This window comes from Amblyomma mixtum, chromosome 3 (assembly GCF_055824585.1).
Source record: "Amblyomma mixtum isolate Tamu chromosome 3, ASM5582458v1, whole genome shotgun sequence".
In the NCBI taxonomy this organism is placed as follows: domain Eukaryota; kingdom Metazoa; phylum Arthropoda; class Arachnida; order Ixodida; family Ixodidae; genus Amblyomma; species Amblyomma mixtum.
This window is the reverse complement of record NC_143014.1, coordinates 292,876,894-292,896,496: the sequence shown is the minus strand read 5'-3', so window position 1 is coordinate 292,896,496 and position 19,603 is coordinate 292,876,894. Positions and strand designations below refer to the sequence as shown.

At 45.2% G+C, this 19,603-nt stretch overlaps 1 protein-coding gene and 1 pseudogene across 10 annotated transcripts in view; both read left to right on the top strand.

Annotated features, from left to right (window-relative positions):
• Positions 1-19,603, top strand: part of LOC149355174 (uncharacterized) — a 93,820-nt pseudogene that overhangs the window by 59,397 nt on the left and 14,820 nt on the right.
• Positions 3,280-19,603, top strand: part of LOC149355172 (uncharacterized) — a 437,737-nt gene continuing 421,413 nt past the window's right edge. For 6 of the 10 annotated variants that reach the window (XR_016291475.1, XR_016291476.1, XM_089583676.1 and 3 more), the window contains exons 1-4: positions 3,280-3,449; positions 3,896-4,037; positions 10,015-10,121; positions 15,677-15,961. The gene's annotated coding sequence lies outside the window, so the exon portion shown is untranslated. Of the gene's footprint in view, positions 3,450-3,895; positions 4,038-10,014; positions 10,122-15,673; positions 15,962-19,603 lie in introns of all 10 variants that reach the window. The other 4 variants (XM_089583674.1, XM_089583670.1, XM_089583669.1 and 1 more) reach the window with 4 other exon arrangements.

Here is a 19,603-nt window from a genome sequence, read left to right as displayed (position 1 = left end):
CCCGGAATATGAGACCTCGGGCTAGGGAATGAGCCTCCTCGTTGCCAGGGAGGCCAGCATGTGCTGGCGTCCAGATGAGGGTGATGAGGAGCCGGGGCTGCCAGAAACGTAGTAAACGAGCCGCGGTGCTGGATATGTAGCCCTTGGCATAATTGTTGTGGCAGACACGCGGCACAGCAGCAAAAGGCGGCAGCATTCATTGGGTGAGCAAATTGTAGCGGTCGACCATTAACTGCCACCTGCTAGGGTAGCAGGATGGCCGCGCTGCCTACCCGGAACGCACTCAACGTTAGAAACGCCATAGCTTTCGCTCTCTAACCAGGTTCGCGGCGAAGAGATAGCAGCGACTGACTGACGCCGCTGACGCTGCTGGCGAGTCAAGTGAACATGGCTCTGCGTTTCGGCTTGGGATGTACTACATACGCACCGTGATCCGCTAATGCCGAGCAGGTGCTTCGGCAACCGGAGAACACCGCGCACTATCGCGCGGTCGCCGCCACAGAGAAAGGGTGCGGGGGTGGGGTGGAGGGTACACGCAGCGACGAACGGCGGCGGCTGTGCGTTTCGGGTTGGGCGTGCGCACCCGACAAAACTGGAGTTTCTGTTACTCGTGCACCAGTCCTGCACCATTGCATTTTAGGGCCGGGTGTATATGGCCAAAATATCTTCCAGCGCATGCAAGGGTGTTGCTTTCAAAAATCTGAAGTTGGCTTCACCTCTTTGCTCATGCCGGACTAATTGGGGAAGGAAAAATACAAAAAAAAAGAAAATAAGCCCTAGCTCGTATGTTTTATGGGACGAAATGTGTTAGCATAGTTCCTGTGACAACATCACACGCACGTGTGAAGCAGTAATATGCATGTTCGGCCTTTCTTACATGTTTTACTGATGCATCGGCGCGATTGTTAAGGCAACATTCCACATGGCGACCCCAACTTAACTAATTATGAAAGCACTACAAACACTCTGACGGTGCCGATAGCATGCGCTTTTTTGGATTGCCCTTTGAGGCATGGTTTAAATCATTCGTAGTCGAGAACATTCATGCAGCGGCGAGAAAAATTTTGGTGCACTTGCAGTTGAAAACAAAAGAGCTATTGATGCTAACAAAAATTGTTCAAATAATACCTACGCCGTGAATGTGGGCCTCATTGCTTGTTTTGATAATAACGCGCTCCTGCACTGAATTCATATCAAGGAGAAGCAGTTGCGACTGCATTGCAGTGAATAGAGAAATCATTACGTTGAAGTCTTCTGACAAAATATATCAATCGGAGTACTGTCTGCGCGAAATTATTCTACTTTACACACGAAACCACGCACAAGAGCAAGACCAAAATTAGCTATTTCTTGAAGCAACCTCTGTGTCAACTGGAAGAAAGGTATCTATATATGGAGCCCATAAGTTAATGAGGTCCCCTGAAGAGCTTGAAAAACTCAAAGTGCAAAGTGGGGAAAATAGAAATTTTATTTTGTCGCGATGTACGTGCTCCCCAAAACTGAATGAGTAGCAGGAGGTACCTAGCTGTGCAACCCATTACAAAAAGTTAAATTCTGTGGTATACGCGTCGTTTAATGCCCGAAAGGTAAACCTGAGCTATCGGAGAAGCCGTAGTGGAGGACTCCGCACTCTTTCTGGCAATTCTGGGTACGTGCACTGACATTGCACAACACACGGACGTTTCAGGCATTTAGTGCTCTAAGCTCCCGTTCTGGGCAAACTAGCGAACATCGACTATACACCGCAGCGCACCGGGTAGAGAACATGAGCTAGAACTAGTAGAACCTGAAGCGCATATTTCCGTCCGCCCGCTGAACTCGGAACTGGAGCGCAGCGAGTGGAAGCAAGCTGTGCGGGCCCATATGAGAGCGCCAAGGGGAGCCGAAGGTCTACTGGACAGCAGAAAAATCTGTCGAGCGTTTCGATCAGACCCTGCAGTCCGCATTCGGTCTCATGTGTTGCTCTCAATCACCGCTGCGTTCTGATGATTCATTTTATTTTATGAACAGCAATGCCACATGACTAAGGGTATTATGCCTATCCATCGTAACATCGCGCCTTCCTGCCCCTCTCCTACCTCTCTGCGCTAACCCACCACGAATGCCCTGGCACCGTCCCTGTGCGGGCCATCCAAGGTGTCGCTTGACGGTGAGGGCGCCGTCCTAGAATGCGCTAAGCCTTGCCTGCCAACATTTCTTGCTCCCTCCACTTACGACGACGACATAGGCTACACTTTTTTTTAATATATATTTCGCCCCATCGAAACGCAGCCGCTGGAGTGAATGGACAAGGGGTCAATTCATGGTAACTTTTCAATCCAAAGAAAGATATCATATTTAATCACTGCTCCGATGCTGCAAATACATTCTTCCGTAAGCACTGCAAAAAGCGCAATAAACTGAATTCAAAACTGAAAGCGAAACTACATTTCTGCCGCTAGGCGGCCATCGGTACCTTCGCGCCTTTGTTGATTTTATCCACTGATCTCCACTACGTGCATGACTAGGTGGCTCGCGTTCGCGTTCAAATTTCGCACAGAGGTTGAATTTGGTGGTCAGTTTTGCTTTATACTACATTTAGGTGGGGTACTTGCCTGATTCGGTCAGAATTATTTGGAAATCCCCCATTGTTTGCGGCGACGGAAAACCAAAACCGAAAGGCTTCGCAGCACTGGTACCCGTGACGCCATCTCGCACTTACCGGAGAAACGAGCCCTCTACCGCGGAGGGCGGCGTAGGACTTGGGCTCGCATAGCCAAGTCACGGCCATGGCCTTGTGATTGCTGTACGACCGCATTTTCGGGGATGTCTTGCGCTGCTTCGCAGCAGACAGCACCAAGCAAAGATGATTTGCTCACCAATTTAGCACAGCTGGGTTTCTCTGGTGGTTACGAGATGGCGCTACGGGTACCATTGCTGCGAAGCATGCTGCGAAGCCTTGCGGTTTTGGTTTCCCCGTCGCCGCAGACGATGGGGATTTCCAAATAATTATGATAAATCAGGCAAGTAACCCACCTAAATGTGATATAAACCATAACTGACCGCCAAATACAACCTCTATGCGAAATTTGAGCCCGAACAAACGTGCGGTTAGGCCGAGATCATTTTTTTTCGATTTTCTTTGATTTACGAAACATGCGATACTTTGATTACAAATTCTTAAATGCAGCTCGCTGGCCTGATTAGAGCTTCGGAAGTACGTTATACAAACAATAAACTGAATAATGCCTGCGCCAGCTCTGCGGCTTCATGGTGGTGGTGATAATTAACGCCTTTGGATTTGTCTATGGCGGAATGGATCCGTCAAAGCGGCGCGTAGTTAAACCAGCTAAAGCAGTTATGAGCTGCAAGCCTGCGCGTCGTTGCTGGAGAGCGTGTTAAAAAAAAGCATCGTTGTGTTACCCGTGGTTTAGGCAGTTTAGGTTTTCGCTTCGTGCCAGGACCGCTGGGTACGTATGATCTTTGGAACGCGCCGGTTCTCACGTGGATGGTGATTTCATGTTTATTTTCGCCTCGTGAGTAGGAAGACTGTAGCGTGTTTCGCGCTGCGGTCTGTCGGTGATATCACCGCGCGAACTCAAACCTACCGGGCACTTGATACAGTGCTGTGACGTTCGCGCGCGAGGCCGCGCTTGTGAGCGTGTAGTTGTATGCTAACACATTCGCCTTGTGGTTTCGCGAGCAGCGCGTCACAGCATGAAAAATTCCTCATGGGACTTCCTGTAACACATCGGAACCGCTTGGAAACCAAATTGGTACTAATTGGTCCTCGGTAGAATGTGTTATCTGACGACAGAAGTGAACTCTGCGAATTAACGCAATGTCGCAAACGCTGCCGCGCAGCAGAAAAGTAGAAAACAGCTGAAAACGCGCCCTCGAACTGCTGTCCTCGAAGGCAGTCCCGTTCAAGCCGCAGCTCACGACTGTTCTCCAAGTCTCGCTGCCTCGCTCTCGGTGCCTTGGAGTTTTCAGCCTCGCATTCCTGCCCCTTCTAGAGCCGTGCTGCTGCATCCTCTCGCCTGTCTTCACTTCCTCAGGTGAGGCTTCACGAGTGGGGGATTTGGCCAGGTTTTTGTTCCGTTGGAAATGGGTTGATGGCCCGTTAGGCCGTAGACCATGGTTTTGACCTCCCCAGGTGGAGATTCGGCATCCTGGTTTGCCGGTCTGCCGGCCGATAGCTTACTCTTGCAATCATTTAGTCAAACTCCTGTCAAGACCGTGGTCCCGATGGCGTTGGTCGCAATAGGAGGTGTTGCAGTTAAACTAAAAAACCTCATGAATCAGGAGCAGCTGAAGGATGTGACCAGCTAGCTGCCACCGGTAAATTTCAGAGGTGCGACCGTTCGGCAGGAGGAGAATTGTATGTCCTGTGATTTAGATTGTGTGACTGACTTCAATGCACGTCTCTCGCCCCAGTGCCGGCGAAGGCGTTTATTCTTGAACAACTTGCCTGCACTAGAGGTATCTGCAGTGTTGAACCTTCAACTGTTTTTTGAAGATTTTTAAGATGCCAGATTGGCATTCTCTTTGTTTACCATTGTAGCAGGGAGACTGGTTGTTGTTGTTTGTGCACTGTATCAATGAATGCCACTTTTGCAGGGTTCTCTTGCCCATGCATGCTCGAGGTGTGGCCCATAGTCTATCGTGTCGACCCACTGCAGCCACGACCATTGCAGTGTAGGAACTGCTGGTGGTTTGGCCACAGCAGCAAGTCACGCAAGTCAACAACGCACCGTCGCTATTGGGGGGCGATGATCATCCATCAGATACTTGCACTTCAGAATCACTTAGGTGTTGTCTTTGCCACTGTGATCACCCAGCTGACGATCGAGCCTGCCCAAAGTGGTGAGCAGACTGTCCTGGACATTATTCACCATGTTAAGTGCTCGTGAGCTGATGCTTATGCCCTGCTGGATAGAAAAAGCCGCTTGTTTGCAGGTATTATCCACGCAGCGGGTACTGATGTTGAAGCAGGCTTGACAAAGTCAGTTGTTGCTGCTGTAGAGAAGGCTCTTGCTGATGTTCTCTACCATATAATCAGCAAGTTTGGCGATACCTTGTCACAGGTCATCTCAGCACAAGTTGCTTCATCTGCTTTAAGCAACCAAACCCTGTCAACACGTTCTACCTTCTGTGCAACTGTTAATTCAATTCAACCAGCTACCACTCTTGTGTCAATGCTAGTGATGATGAATGACAATGGCACATTTCCTCTCTCTAACACCTACCATTCAGACATTGAAATGGCATGTCCCTCTCAGAAGTGTCGCGCTTCAAGGCGAAAAAAGGTTCGTCAAACATCACAGAGAAACTTTACGTGTTGAAAGAGGCTGTTGTGGTAACTTAGCAATACTCATGGCACAAAATTAGTCGTCCGGGGGAATTTTCGCTCCATTGCATCTTCCTTCCATTGCATCTTCCTTCCAGTTCATAATTAAGCATAGTCCAGGCATTATTTTACTGCAGAAAACTTGACTGTGCCGCCGCGGTGGCTCAGTGGTTATGGCACTCAGCTGCTGACTCGAAAGACGCAGGTTCGATCCTTGCCGTGGCAGTCAAATTTCGATGGAGGTGAAATTCTAGAGGCCCATGTACTGTGTGATGTCAGTGCATGATAAAGAACCCCAGGTGATTGAAATTTCTGGAGCCCTTCACTACGGTGTCTCTCATAGCCTGAGTCGCTTTGGGATGTTAAATCCCCATGAACTAACCAAAACTTGACTCTCCCCTAATCGGTCATTCTCACTTAAAAATTTCCATGTGTTTAGAGCTGATTGCATGGACGACAGGGGTGGGGGCTTGTTGACATTGATTTCTACAAAAATGTTTCATCACATCAATGTGTCACACAAAGTTATGCAACCGGATTGTGAGATCCTTGCAGTTGATATCCTTGTTCCACTGTGTGCCACCTTAGAGTTGTGAGTACCTACTTTCCTGCAGTAGTCTGTTGGATGGATTGTTTGGATGCTTTACTGCGCAATACCACCAAAGTGGTTTTTGCGGGGGACTACAATATGCATCATTCGATATGGGGTTTTAACACAGATGTTAGTGGGCAACTACTTTGGCCTTGGATGTCCGCAAATGGTGTGCGCTGCTACACCAGCCGTGTCATATTTTTTATACGGGCACATTCTTGTTCAACGTTAGATTTAACTTTAGCTGTTAATGAGGTTGGCGTATCTTCGTGGTCTGATGTTGACGGTGGTATGTCAAGTGACCACTAGCAGATAACCTTCACTGTAGGGTGTAGTCCCCTTAGGGCAAATAATTCGCAACAAAAATTTATCAACAAAGTAATGGTCATGAAACTTCTTGGTCTGGCCTTATCTTCCCCTGTCCCCTTGTACCGGCCCCCCCCCCAAGTTTGAAGTTCGCTGTTAGAAGTCACTCAGCATACTGTGTTTACGGTTCATTTAGTGGTAAAAAATAAGATCCCTTTGTGCTGGTAGAATGTAGATTGCGGGACAGTCTATCATCGCAGTTAGGTTGCATGCAAGAGCCTAGGAGGTAACTAATTCTCAGAACAATTGAATAAATTACATATTCTTTGCAGCTTTATTTAAAAGGACTGTATCTGAAGCAAGGGAGGAATACAGTAAAAATTTAAACACCAAATTATCTCGCCCAGTCAGTTGAAAAGCTTTCTGCTTTCACTTGAGTCCACTTTGGCTGCACTCTCCCAAGGAATGCAAAGAATTTGCCTGCAAGTGTTTTAAATGGGCTTGTAGAGTAGTAACTGGACAATTTTTCTACCCATATTGCAGTTACTGCAGTTCTCACCGATGTCTTCCAGCAAAACGGAAAGGAAGCTATTGGCGTGTATTCGAAGGCTCTTGATTGCAGTTATTCATTTTAGTCTCCTGATTATACATCTATATTCATTGCTGGGCTTCTAGCAGTTGTGTTGACTTTTCTCAGGATCCCTGGCATTGTTTCTGAGGTCATTATACTTGCTGTCAGGCATTCTGTCTTGACAGTGCTCGAAGGCTTGAGGGACGCTCTTGTGAGCCGTTTGTTTTTCGCTGGACACTTCGACAGCATGGCATTGCTTGTTGCGCGATGGCGGTTTTTTTAGCAAAGTCTGCCCTTTGTGGACCTGTGGTCCCGTTTATTCCAAACTGTGTGCACTTGACAGTAGCACACTTTCATTTCCTTCATCTGCACTCTTTGAGTCACGAGAGATCTGCTTGCTGCAGTGGATTTTCAGCATTTGGCATTCCCTTTTAGTTCCCCCTTGTGCAGTTCGCTGTTAAATCTTTATATATAGTGGTCAGAGTGCTCTCTGTCAAACCTTTGCTAGTCATGTGGTGAAATTGAGTCACTTAATTACTTTATCCTCTGCCGCCGCAGTGGCTCAGCGGTTATGATGCTCGGCTGCTGACCCAAAAGACGCGGGTTCGATCCCGGCCGCAGCGGCTAGAATTTCTTTGGAGGAGAAATTCTAGAGGCCCGTGTACTGTGCGATGTCAGTGCACATTAAAGAACCCCAGGTGGTCGAACTTTCCGGAGCCCTCCACTACGGCGTCTCTCATAGCCTTAGTCGCTTTGGGATGTTAAACCCCATAAACCAAACCATACTTTATCCTCTCCTGCTAGCAGTTTGCTTCTCTGCGAAGTGCTTACTCAGAGACCTTCCTCGCATGATTAGGGCTTGCTCTTTCTATTCTGGTTCTCTTCTCCTTTGGGGCAAGCACTGAGGGACATATTCTAAAGTGAGTGTGTGATTCTCTTCATAATTACATTATCTCATCAGGCAGGTTCCTGTGTTATAATTTTCAAAAGGATTTCCTTTTAACTGAGAAGTTCACCAACGACTGTCTAACTTAATTACGTAACTGTGTCCCTCCTGTATGAATTTCCAACACACCCTGGCCCATCTCTCAATGTGGGTATGTGCCACGCCAAAGAGGCCAACAACAACAAACAAACAAAAATCAAGGTGTTGACCTCTGTCTGCTATATAATGTGTGGTTCCGTTCTGTGCTGAAACATCTTATGTATAGACATTGGAAAAGGCGGAACTCAGTGCACTCTGGCAATCTAAATCTTCTCTGCGAGACAACCTATCCCTCTGGAAACTAAGAGCAACTATCATAGCACCTGTTAAACCTCTGTTCATGCCTTGCTCTCTGACTTTGTGTGTGTGTTGTGTAATTGGGGGTAAGCCACTGAAGTGTCAGCTGTCGCTCGACTCCTCAAGCTTGTCTTTCTTAGTAAGACTAGTAAGAGGTTCAGCCTTTTCTACATGAAGTTCCTGATAAATCCCATGAGGCTCAAAAATCCGTAGACAAAGCTTACATGGTTGTTGCCTCCTTTATATGGATTTTGTTTGACCTCTTCAGGCTGGAAGCAGTTTTTGACAATGTTGAACGCCAAATAGTCAAGCTCATAGCTTCCAGAAGTGCACTTGGATAGCGTTGTAATATTCTGGCGGATTGTAACCTACCCAGGGCTTGCTTCAGTTGAGACATGATTATTTTAGCCACTGGCAGGAACGAGCAAGTCATCCATGTAGCATAGCACAGCTGTATTGCGCAGTGATTGATCTCAGTACTGTTCACTGTTTGCTTAATTGCGGCAGGGTTCTTTCTAAGCTTGAACACAATTTATTCTTACCATTCCATTTTGTCAGGTGTAGTGATTTTAGTTTTCACCTTTGATTTCTCACTGAATAGAATCTGGAGTTTGCCACTTTCACTATGCATAAAACTACAGTTCCACTCTTGCGAGTTGCTGCAGCTAGTAATTAATGTTTTGCCATGAAAAGTATTCATTCAGGCACTCTGATTCTCTTGAGTTGTAAATACACCATGAGATGGTTCCCACCTTTCTTTTTTTTGCCAAAGTGTGCAGTAATATTTATGTTGTAACACCAGCTGCCTTCTGTTGTTATACAATGTCTTAGCTTGCTTATCTCTATATAACTATTATCTTGTATGGTTTGGAGATCACCAGAATACTTCCAGATTTCTCTGATGGTCATTTTGATTTGTTTGGAGCACTCCATCTCTCCTGGTGCTAACAAGTCTCTATAGTCAACTAACACCACTGGCAAAGCATCTACCATATGAACCTGTGTAAGGGCCACACCTTTTAAAAAAAATTTGGGTTTGAATTTTAAAGGTGCAGCCCATGCATGAATAAAAAAAAACATATAATCATATTTTTTATTCAGTTACCTATTTAGTCTAAAACAGGCCTTCTGCCCATACATGGCTGCAGCCTTTACACAAAATTGTACGGCACTTATCCACCAGTAAAAACCCTTGTGATGTTTAGCATGTTTTGATTGCTGTGTACCTGTTGCATTGCACTTCTGTCCAAAGGTAAGTCTTCACGAGTTAGAAACCTTTTTACATAGCAAACACACTGTTCACCTGTGTCTCTTCACTGCCTTTGTTGTTCAACGCTGGTCTTTCAGCCTGCATTAAATGTTAATCAGCATCCCCTTGTCTCACCTGCTTGGCACAATCACATTTCCTCCCTCTTCACTAGGTTCTGCTTTCACCCAGCGTGCAGTTCCTTTGGGCAGCATGACTGTCTTCTTGGCACAAAATGGCTCCTTGAGAAACCTCATCTTTGCCAAATCACTATTGCTAAATGGAAAGTCGCCTTGCACCCAATTCTCAGTTCATGGAATGCACAGACATGCTTATTTTTGTTCCATTCGTGTACCACCCACCAGCATGTCTACAAACAAGGCACTGGGTTATTGGTGACAATTGCTTTGATGTAGTTGTAAACCACACTTTCAATTTTTATGTCTGTCTTTGCAGTTCCAGTGAACTGTGCAAGTAATAGTGTTGTTAGCCTGTACAGCTCTTCATCCTTGGAGGTTGTTTGCGGATTGCACGCCACTGCTTCCCAGTGATACATAATCTAGTCCAAACTCCCAGGGTTAATCATTGCTGAGGGCATATGTGTGCAATTTTTTAGGCAGTCTTTGTAAATTTGGCGTGGTCATTGTAGATTATTCTATTTTTCTGTACCATATGTGCTTGCTTGCAGGGGTAGTGATCAGACAGTTCCTTGCCATGGGCGCATACTTCCTGCAACTGGCGGGAGGGACCAAGTGCTTGGAGGCCAAGTTCCAGCTTCGCTTATTCTTGAATAAGGTCTGAAACTGTTGCTGCTTGAAGCTAGGTTGATGATGGTTGCAACCAGTGCACTTCATCAGATACGGTGTCCTCACCAATGATATACTGCACGTTGTCACAACTCACAGCCATGGCATCCAGGTGGTTTAATGAGAAAACTTGCAGTGTTCACTCGTATCGCTGAGCTCCAGGGTGTTCTCAGTTGTGGAGGCTTCTGTGGTTAGTTTGCAGCTGTCTTAGGTGAGTGTGTATCATACCAGAAAAAGGTTGCTTCGTAACAGTTTGGAGTAAAGATGCCAAGCACACGCATTTTTCTTGCTGGTTGCTCAGAGTGAGATTTGGTGGCACTTTCAGCATCAGTCGTAAAGCCTGTACGAGATATTTAAGGTGGGATGAGTCTGAAAATGGTTTTCAAAAGTTGGCTGTACAGCACTTGTAACAAAAGCTATAGCTACAAAATTTGTAAGGAACCTAAAATAAAGATGCATTGGAGCCCAAAACTAGATCAAAATTTTGTCTGGTATTTTTATTTTTTTCTGCTAATGTACGTTTGCCTTAAAATCTATCTGTGGAGTGGTGACATTTTGTACGTGAGTAGCAACCAATGCCCTACACAACTGGTACCAAAATTATGCGCTTTGAACAAAAGCTAAATTTATTATGTTTTTTCTTTGACAATGCAATAAAATTGCATTCTATCACATGTAGACTATCACGTATAGAATTCGGCTCCGTAGTGTATGGGTCAGCACGAAAAACCACCCTGAAAATACTCGATGCAGTATACCACCTGGATCTGCGGCTGTCAGCTGGTGCTATCCATGCAAGCCCAGTTGCCTGTTTGTACGTTCAGGTGGACCAATGGTCCCTTGAACGACGGCAGAACTTTACAAGTATAGCATACGCCAGGAAGGCATTATCTCTTCTGACCATCCATGCAACATGCTATTGCAAAACCCAACCAATACACTGCTGTTCTCAAACTGACCGTGGGAAACACCACCTTTACCCATTAGAGTTGCGCCGCCGCGGTGGCTCAGTGGCTATGGTGCTCGGCTGCTGGCCCAAAAGACGCGGGTTCGATCCCGGCCGCGGCGGCTAGAATTTCTTTGGAGGAGAAATTCTAGAGGCCTGTGTGCTGTGCGATGTCAGTGCACGTTAAAGAACCCCAGGTGGTCGAAATTTCCGGAGCCCTTCACTACGGCGTCTCTCATAGCCTTAGTCGCTTTGGGACGTTAAACCCCACAAAACCAAAACCAAACCATTAGAGTTGCCACACTTTTCCAAGACATGAACATACCAGTCTCCAATATTCTGGTGACTTCTTCTAACGACAAAATTGTTTTCTGGGAAGTGCATTCAGCTGACTGTGACACATCTTTTCGTGAGGTTGGCAAACATGGGTCGCCAATTGGCATAAAACAGCACTTCATGTCCCTACAAGAAAAGTATCAGTGCATAGAGTTCTACACAGATGCCTCCAAGACTTCTTCAGTTGCATGTGGGCTCACAGCTGTTAGTTCTGTAAGACAAAAGTAACGAATGGACACACAAGCATATTTACTGCAAAATGTCATGGTATCCTGTTGGGTGTTAGATCTATCCTACAAAAGGAAATTCCAACCTCTGTTATTTACTCAGCCTTCTTAAGTGTGGTTATGGCTCTGTCCTCCAGAAACAAAAAAAAAAGCCCTGCGATGCGATGAATTCCCTACTAAATTTCCTTATGTATGCACACACGTTGAAGCTTAAAATCAGAGTATGCTGGGTGCCAGGTTACTGGGCAATGGTGGGCAGGGTGGGTTACTGGGATGGCAGTGAGGAAGCTGATAGACTTGCTGTGTCAGCTGCCGAGCAGAGTCTGATCGCTGTAAGCCAATTTCCGTACCAGGACCTCAGGCCACATATTAATACTGCACTCTGCAGAGAGTGGCAGCAGGATTGGCACGAAGAAACAGGGAACAAACTGCATGCAGTAAAACAAGAATGGGAAGGCATGCCACAGAAAAACAAAATAGATTCAAAGAAGGTGCTCTCTGCAGAGTGAGGATGGGAGACCCATGCATCACATAGTCGCATCTTTTAAAGGATACACCGGCACCACAGTGCGTGAAATTTGGAGCCCACATCTCAGTTGTCCACACACTAATCATGTGCCCGAGACTGGAGACAGAAAGACGACAGCACTTCCCAGAACTGTACAATTTTAAAACGCGAATGGGCCCTTCTTTATTTTTAGGTGATGATCGCATGTTTTCCTTGGATAGTGTTTTGATATGTTAATTCATTTAGGCTTTTTACGAGAGATCTCTTATTCCAGGTGACCCCAGCCCCTCCTCATTGCTGAGGAGAAGGCTGAGCTTGGCGTTACCTGCCAGGTGCCTCGTCCTTGTTGCTCAAGCAAGGACTGCGTTTGATGCTGCTTGGCTTCGTCTTTTATATGTAACAACTCTTACCACAATTTTTAGGTGGTATACACCACTTTAGGCCATTCCATCTGACTTATACACTCGCACGACACACTATAATCATGCACCTACGCTCTTAGGCCCTATACACCCATTGTTTGCCCAATCCAACTGAAAACCTTGCATTTGGCGCTGTTTCGCCTTAGATGCACTTGAGCCAAAAAAAATGAGCATCATCATCAGATATGACTTGCATAATGTCATTTGGTGTACACACGATCGTTGGGTAAATGATGTGTGCGTCACAGATTTCCTTGCTTACTGTAGAAGCTATGGGCACAGGCATTAGTTTCCACAGGTGTACTGTTCTCATGGGCTCACAAGCCAACTACGGAGGCATGCAGTCCATGGCCTCACGCTTGTAGCCTCGACTGAGCTGTGAACAACTTGTGAGATGTTGGCTGTCAGTATGACAAAGCTCAGAATAGGAAGAGAGATGGGGCCTTCAGTGGTGTCTTGTGGATCATCCATTTTACGGAGTTTGTTTTGTGACGCATGTGCTCATTCTTCTGTCTCACTGTGAAAAATTGATATAGCCTTGTCTTATAATCTTCCAGAGTTGATCAGAAGAATGTGCATAGTGCCACAAAACAAGCTCCTTAAAATGAGTGATCCAAAAAACACCACTGGAGTCCCTATCTCTCTACCTATTTTGAGATCTGCCATTCTGACAGCCGACATCTCACAAGTTGTTCGTAGCTGAGTGGGGAATACAAGTGTCAGGCACTGGCTTGCATGCCTGTGTGGTTGGCTTGTGAAGACATGAGAATAGCACACCTGTGCAGACCTCTGCGCTGCACTTGTAGCTTCCACTTTTCTGCAAACAACTTGCTGTGATGCGATGCACTGCCTACGGGATGCATGAACTAATCTGCCTAAGCCACCTACATTGACCGGACTTGTTTTGGACTGTTCGGTCGTCTGACAGAACGTTAGGTGGTGGCTAAGTGCAGCCTTGCTATTTCTCAGACTTCACCCCTTGTTGCTTTTTTGTAAAATCTTTTGCAAATTATTGACCTCTTATGAACGCTTTGGCAAGGCATCACTAGGCAGCCTGCGAAGTGCCATCATTATAAAAGCAGCACTGTCAGCTTGTGCAAGAACAAGTTATAGCGGACAGGAAACCTTGCAGTGCGAACTTCAGTTATGAGTATGGATAGGCTGTTGCAATTGGCTCCACCAATTTGTATTACTGGGAGAGTAAAATAGTATATGAAAACTTATTTTAGGGAAGTACTGTTGTTGCTGGTTGCTTTATTGTATTAATTCGAATTTGTCTGTGCTGCCAGTCTACTTTACAACGCATTTATTGCTCAACTCATACCAGTACTGTCACCGACAGATTTTTCGGACTCGGCGGGACCCGAAAAAATGGTCCGAATAATCGGACAGTTAATCCGTGAACTTAAAAAAAAAGAAACTTTTCTGCGGAAAACCAGCTTTCAAAACCACGAAAATCGTCGCTCCCCATGTTCCGCCTACAAGCGATAATGTTACTCTAAGTCATAGCCCTGCTTTCTTCATGTCCGCACTCTATCACATGATACCAGATAGCACGACGTGGCCACGGTCATGCCACGAATGAATTCACTCGCTGCGCGAAGCAAGAACAGTCGGTTTGCATGGTGCAATGACGTTCGCAAAGACTGAGAGGTAACCCATGGGTAACCCATGGGAAGACGCGAGTGGAAGCAAACACCTCGGAATGCAGTCCCCTCTCCCCCCGTCTACCGCGTTTGCTGCCCCGCACTGCGGGGTGCGTTGTCCAAGCCGTGGCGGATGCTGCAGCTGTCCCACTGTATCGTTTGCAATGCTATGTCATGCCCTTTGTAGGCCATCTTGATGGCAGTGGAGAGCGTCTCAATATCTCGAATGGCAACGATAGAAAACAAATAGTGGAGCCTCTCCAAACCGGTCCGATTGCACCCACTGAGCCGATTCCGTTTAAATCCAAGATGGTGCCTTTCACGGTGGCGGCAAACGGGTTGGTAGTGACAGCGATGCCCGCTCGCGTCTATACTATGCCGAAATAACAAACTTTGGGTTGAAATACGATCACCACAATATTGTTGGCGTCTATTTTAGTCCGAAAATTTGAACTTTTAGACTCCGCAAAGTCCGAAATATCGGTCATGAAAAGGACTTTAATTTGAACTTTGAGACTTTGCAAAGTCTGAAATATTGGTCATGAAAATGTACACGTTCCTATGAGGTGCGCGACGGTTCCTCAGCGAAGTCTGAAATATTGCGCTAGCCCGAATTATTGGAGTCAGAAATATCGTTCGGCTACTGTATGGCCGCTAGTGCGCAGTCTTGGTGTACTCTGGATCGATGACAGTGTGCAAACATTGCCAGCTACACTTTCATTTCCAGACTCAATAGCAGGCCTTCGAAAGCTGAGTTGAAGGCAACATTTCATTTGTTGGCAACTTGAATTTTGTTTATTCACTAACATCAGTTTAGGGAAAGCGTAGTTCATTTTGGCATCTCTAGCTATGCAACATGAAGCATTCACCTGCAGCATAAATGGCATCACTTCATAAAGCATTGCAGGGTCCCTTTAACATGCTTAAGCAGGACTTGCACCACTTTGGAACAAATTCACTACAGGATGTCGAACCAGTGGGCTATCTTTCTCACATCTGAAGGCCCTCACACAAAAGATGAGAACAGTAGACAAGAGTGAATGACCTCTCGAGAGTACTGTTGTTAAAAATGACACCATCAGTGAAAGCAGATGCACCTGGCTTCTTATGGCAGCTTGTTGGAGTCTACATTACCATTTGTGAAAGGTTTATGGTTATATATGTATGTTCCTGTCATGGAAACTGCGAAAGAAAAATCTTGGTAGCCAGACATTGAGCGTTTTATTCAAAATTCACATCTGCATAGAATGAAAGTGTTATTTTTGTATTTCTATTGACCATAGACAGGAATTGGTTATTGAAAATCTGTGACATGGAAAAATGTAATATGCTGTCGGCATGCCTAATCCATGATAATGTCTATGTTGTGTATCTCTTTAGCCTCTTCTTGGCCATGGTTAAGCCATTGTGCTGGGAAAAAGCAATTTATTTCTTTGATATACCCTTCAATTGGCAGCAGCAGTTGCGGCATCTGGACATCGACTGAGCCTACCGCGCACGTGTTTCCGGCATAACCTGAGCAGCATGGCACACCAGACGCATCAAGGCAAGCCCTGGCAAGACGAGCACATCCGGTCACCACACGAGACCACGGCACGAGTACGAAGGCAACAAATCTGACTGTGCTGGCGTGGCCCCCTGGAATGGTGATATAAAAGCACTACGTTGAGCGGCCCCCACCTTCAGTTGCCAGCAGCAGTTGCGACATACGGACATCGACTGAGCCTACTCTCTTACCACGCAGGTTGGTGGCCAGCACTTATGTGAATCCTAGCATTTGAATTTTTTTATGCCATAACTGTTGCTGCTGCTGCTGTAGTGCTATGTAGTGTCCAGCTGCTTGGCTTTTTTTTGACAGCTAACGTACACAGTTCAGGTCGCAAGATTCTTTTCCTGTTTTTTTTTTGTCTTCTGTGATGTTGTGTGATCAGAACATTTTACCTCAGAGATGTCTAAGGAATTAAATAAGCTGTTCGAGGACTTCAAGGAGTTCTGTGTCTTGCATGTAACCCTGGAGTGAGATCTCAGAAAGGACACGAGAAATTAAATCTAGTCTTACTTTCATGAACCAGGATTTTAGGCAAATGAAGAAGTCAGTAAGTCAAGTTGAAGTAGTAAATGTGGAGCGCAAGAAAACTCAAAGGGTTGCAGAAAGAGTGCGATGTCCTTCTTGTGATTCAGAAGGGTATATGCTTGGGCTTGTTGGTTCATATTTGAAAGGTAAAAAACGTAGCGCAAAGAGATGAGGACACAGAAAGACAGACAACACACGGCGCTAGCGCCATGTGTTGTCTATCTTTCTGTGTCCTCGTCTCTTTGCGCTACGTTTTTTATCCTTCTTGTGAACATGAGGGACCATGAAGTTAGGCTTGTTCAGGATGAACACTACTCCAGGACCTTCAGCATAGAAGTAAAAGGTGTCCTGGAAACTCAGTGAAAATGTACTGTAAATAACAAAAAAAAATTGGCACAATCATTGACTTGCCTCTCGAGAACAGTGACTTCGATGCGGGCCACCGTATTCCAACTCGAGATGAAAACAGGCCACCAAACATTGTCATTCAGTTGGCACGAAGAACAAAGTGTGATTGCTTCCTTGAAAAAGCAAAAACAAAATGCAACATAAAGTCTAAAGAACTTGAGATTGAGGAGAAGGCAACTATTTATATAAATGAATATCTGCGTCCAACCTTGAACTGCCTCTTTTGTAAAGTGAATGCTAAGAGAAGGAATGTGGTTGTAAATACATCTGGACGAGGAATGGAAAGATCTTGCTAAATAAATCTGAAACAGAAAACGTTTGTATAACACACTTTGATAACCTAACTGGAATTGTACAAACATGTTTGTTTTGCCTCCTAGGAAAGTGAAAGAAAAAAAAACTAAACATGGGTCATAACCAGTGTGAAATTAATAAACTAGTAGCAAAAAAGACTCATTTGTCATTGTTTCATCTTACTGTTTGTTATCTCTTTAACAAAGAAAATGATATGGCAATACTTCTTGAATGGGCGTCTCTTTTGATGTGATTATGCTCACAGAAACGTGGAACACACAAGAATCATGTATCTTCCATCCCACTGGCTCAGTTGTTTTTCCAAAGTCGGTTTGATAAGCGAGGATGTGTCATTGTACAGGGTCGTCCACTCTTAGTTAAAATGCGCTAGCGCATGGCTGCACTCTTCAGAGGGCCACCGCGTGCGACACAGTCGCTCATAGCAGCCAAGTGGCGCAGGAGAAGATGTACCTGGACGTGGTGCTTCGCGTCATCTGCCACTTTGCTTCGATACACAGCCGTTTCGGACGCAGTGACCCTCCAAAGAGCACGGCCATGCGCTAGCACATTCCAACTAAGAGTGGACGACCCTGTACTTCTTGTCAAAGAAAGCATCTAGTGCGAGAGCATTGAAGAATTTAGCACACTGACATCTGATTATGAGGTTCTGAGTTTGTTTAGGAAAAGGTGTATTTTCTTTGTTATGTATAGAACACCATCGGGAGGCATGATGACGCTCAACTCTTTCTGAGATAAAGTCTGCAGCCAAATGACAGAGGAAGCCCTGGGTCTAATCTTGGGTATAGACATTAATGTGAACGCGTTGGTATCAACTTATACTCAAAAAGGAATTCAGTCATTGAGAACATATTATAGGCTTACCAACGTGATCATTGAGCCGACACATGTTACACAAGGGTCTACTTCTTTATTAGATGTTTTCTTAACAAATTTAAATGTCGATATGGAAACTGCAGATATAGTTTGCACTGACATATTCGATCATTCTGGGACATTTATATTGGTTGAAAAAACATGCAACATCTTAAGAAATGCTCGGCAACACAACTTTCTGCAAGCAATCATTCCAGCTTATCTTGAGCAGTTCCGCAGTACAAGCAGGCAACAAACATGGGCTACCGTCTACTACACTGACTGTGCAGAAATGGCCTATAACCATTTCATAACCATTACAATGATCTATTACCTACTAGCCCAACAAGAGGTTCTCTTAAAATTTTGATGAAGCTGTTGTCCGAGTAAAGAGTTTTCTGGTTCGGGTAAGCTGGCTCCCCTGATAGTGTGTCACTGTAGTGCAGCGTTGCCCACTTTCTCTCCTGCTCTGTGTGGCCTCCAGTGAATGTGGGCCATCCTTTCTGGGTTCTCATCCAAAGTGGTTGATGCTTGCTTCGGAAGGGCTTTCAAATGTGAGGCCCAGTGCCAAAGAGCATACATACTACATTGACATACTACTGCACAATGAGTGGACTATCGTCGTGATTGCTTTTTTTTCCTCCAGCAAGTGCCCAGTTTTGCGGATGCATGCTTCTGCCTTCACAAAACACGCAGATGTTTGGTTTCTTGTCACTTGACGTGATCTACTGACGACCATTCAAACTTAACTCCTTATTGATTTCTGTAAAGAATCTTCAATTTTTAAAGAAAACATCATTCATCATATTTCCAAATGCTTGCCAAGACAATGAGTGCTATGATTCTATAACAAGCCAGTTGTCTGTAGCCTTCACCTGGTCCTACGAATTCAAATGAAGTAGAAAGAAGGATATTTAGGTTAAAGGAACAGCATTGCATGGAAGACTGCTTTTTTAACCAGAATTTTTTTTGCATGTTTTGTCTTAATCTTGGAAGTTTGTTTGCTACAAATGGTTGAATGGAATGAACACGTCCCACTTGATAGCCGTGTTCATAAAAGATCTTGTCTCCTTAATGTTGAGAGTAATTATTAGAACAATGGGTTCCAGCTGTCACTGTAGCAGGGGTTATCTTTAACACCATGTGGAGGGGTACAGGAGGCCATGGAGGTACTGGGGGTATGTTTATACAGAGTGGTGACTAGAGTATAGGTTATGTAAATCAATGCAACGATTATTAAAGGTTCACTTATGGTTCTGTTCAAAACACTACTGCTAGAAATATTCTTATGGGCAATCACTAGTTCATTTTGGTGTTCATCCTGAAGTGTGCATGGGTCTCTTCATACGGGCAGGCAAAAGTTCCTGGTAGTACCCATCCATGTCTTCGTAATAGCAGAAAGCAATGTGGTACAAAATTTGCGCCCCCTTCCCCATGTTTATTAGAGGCCAACTGCCCCCCTCCTTTGCTGCCCCCCCTCTGTGCATGCCTATGTGTTTATAACAGTGTTGTTCTGAAGGTATTTCTTTGTTGTAATAATATTTGGGTTAACTAGGCACTGTTGTTAATGTATGGTATAAAGGGTGTTTGAAGTAACTTGAGCCAAGCATTTTGAAAAAGCGGTGCACCACAGCTGGGTGAAACCAATGACACATTGTTTCCTGCCGTGTGGCATTCCTCAGATTATGTTTTAAATTCAGCTTAATTTGTTAATTAGGTAATATTATTTATGCAAAA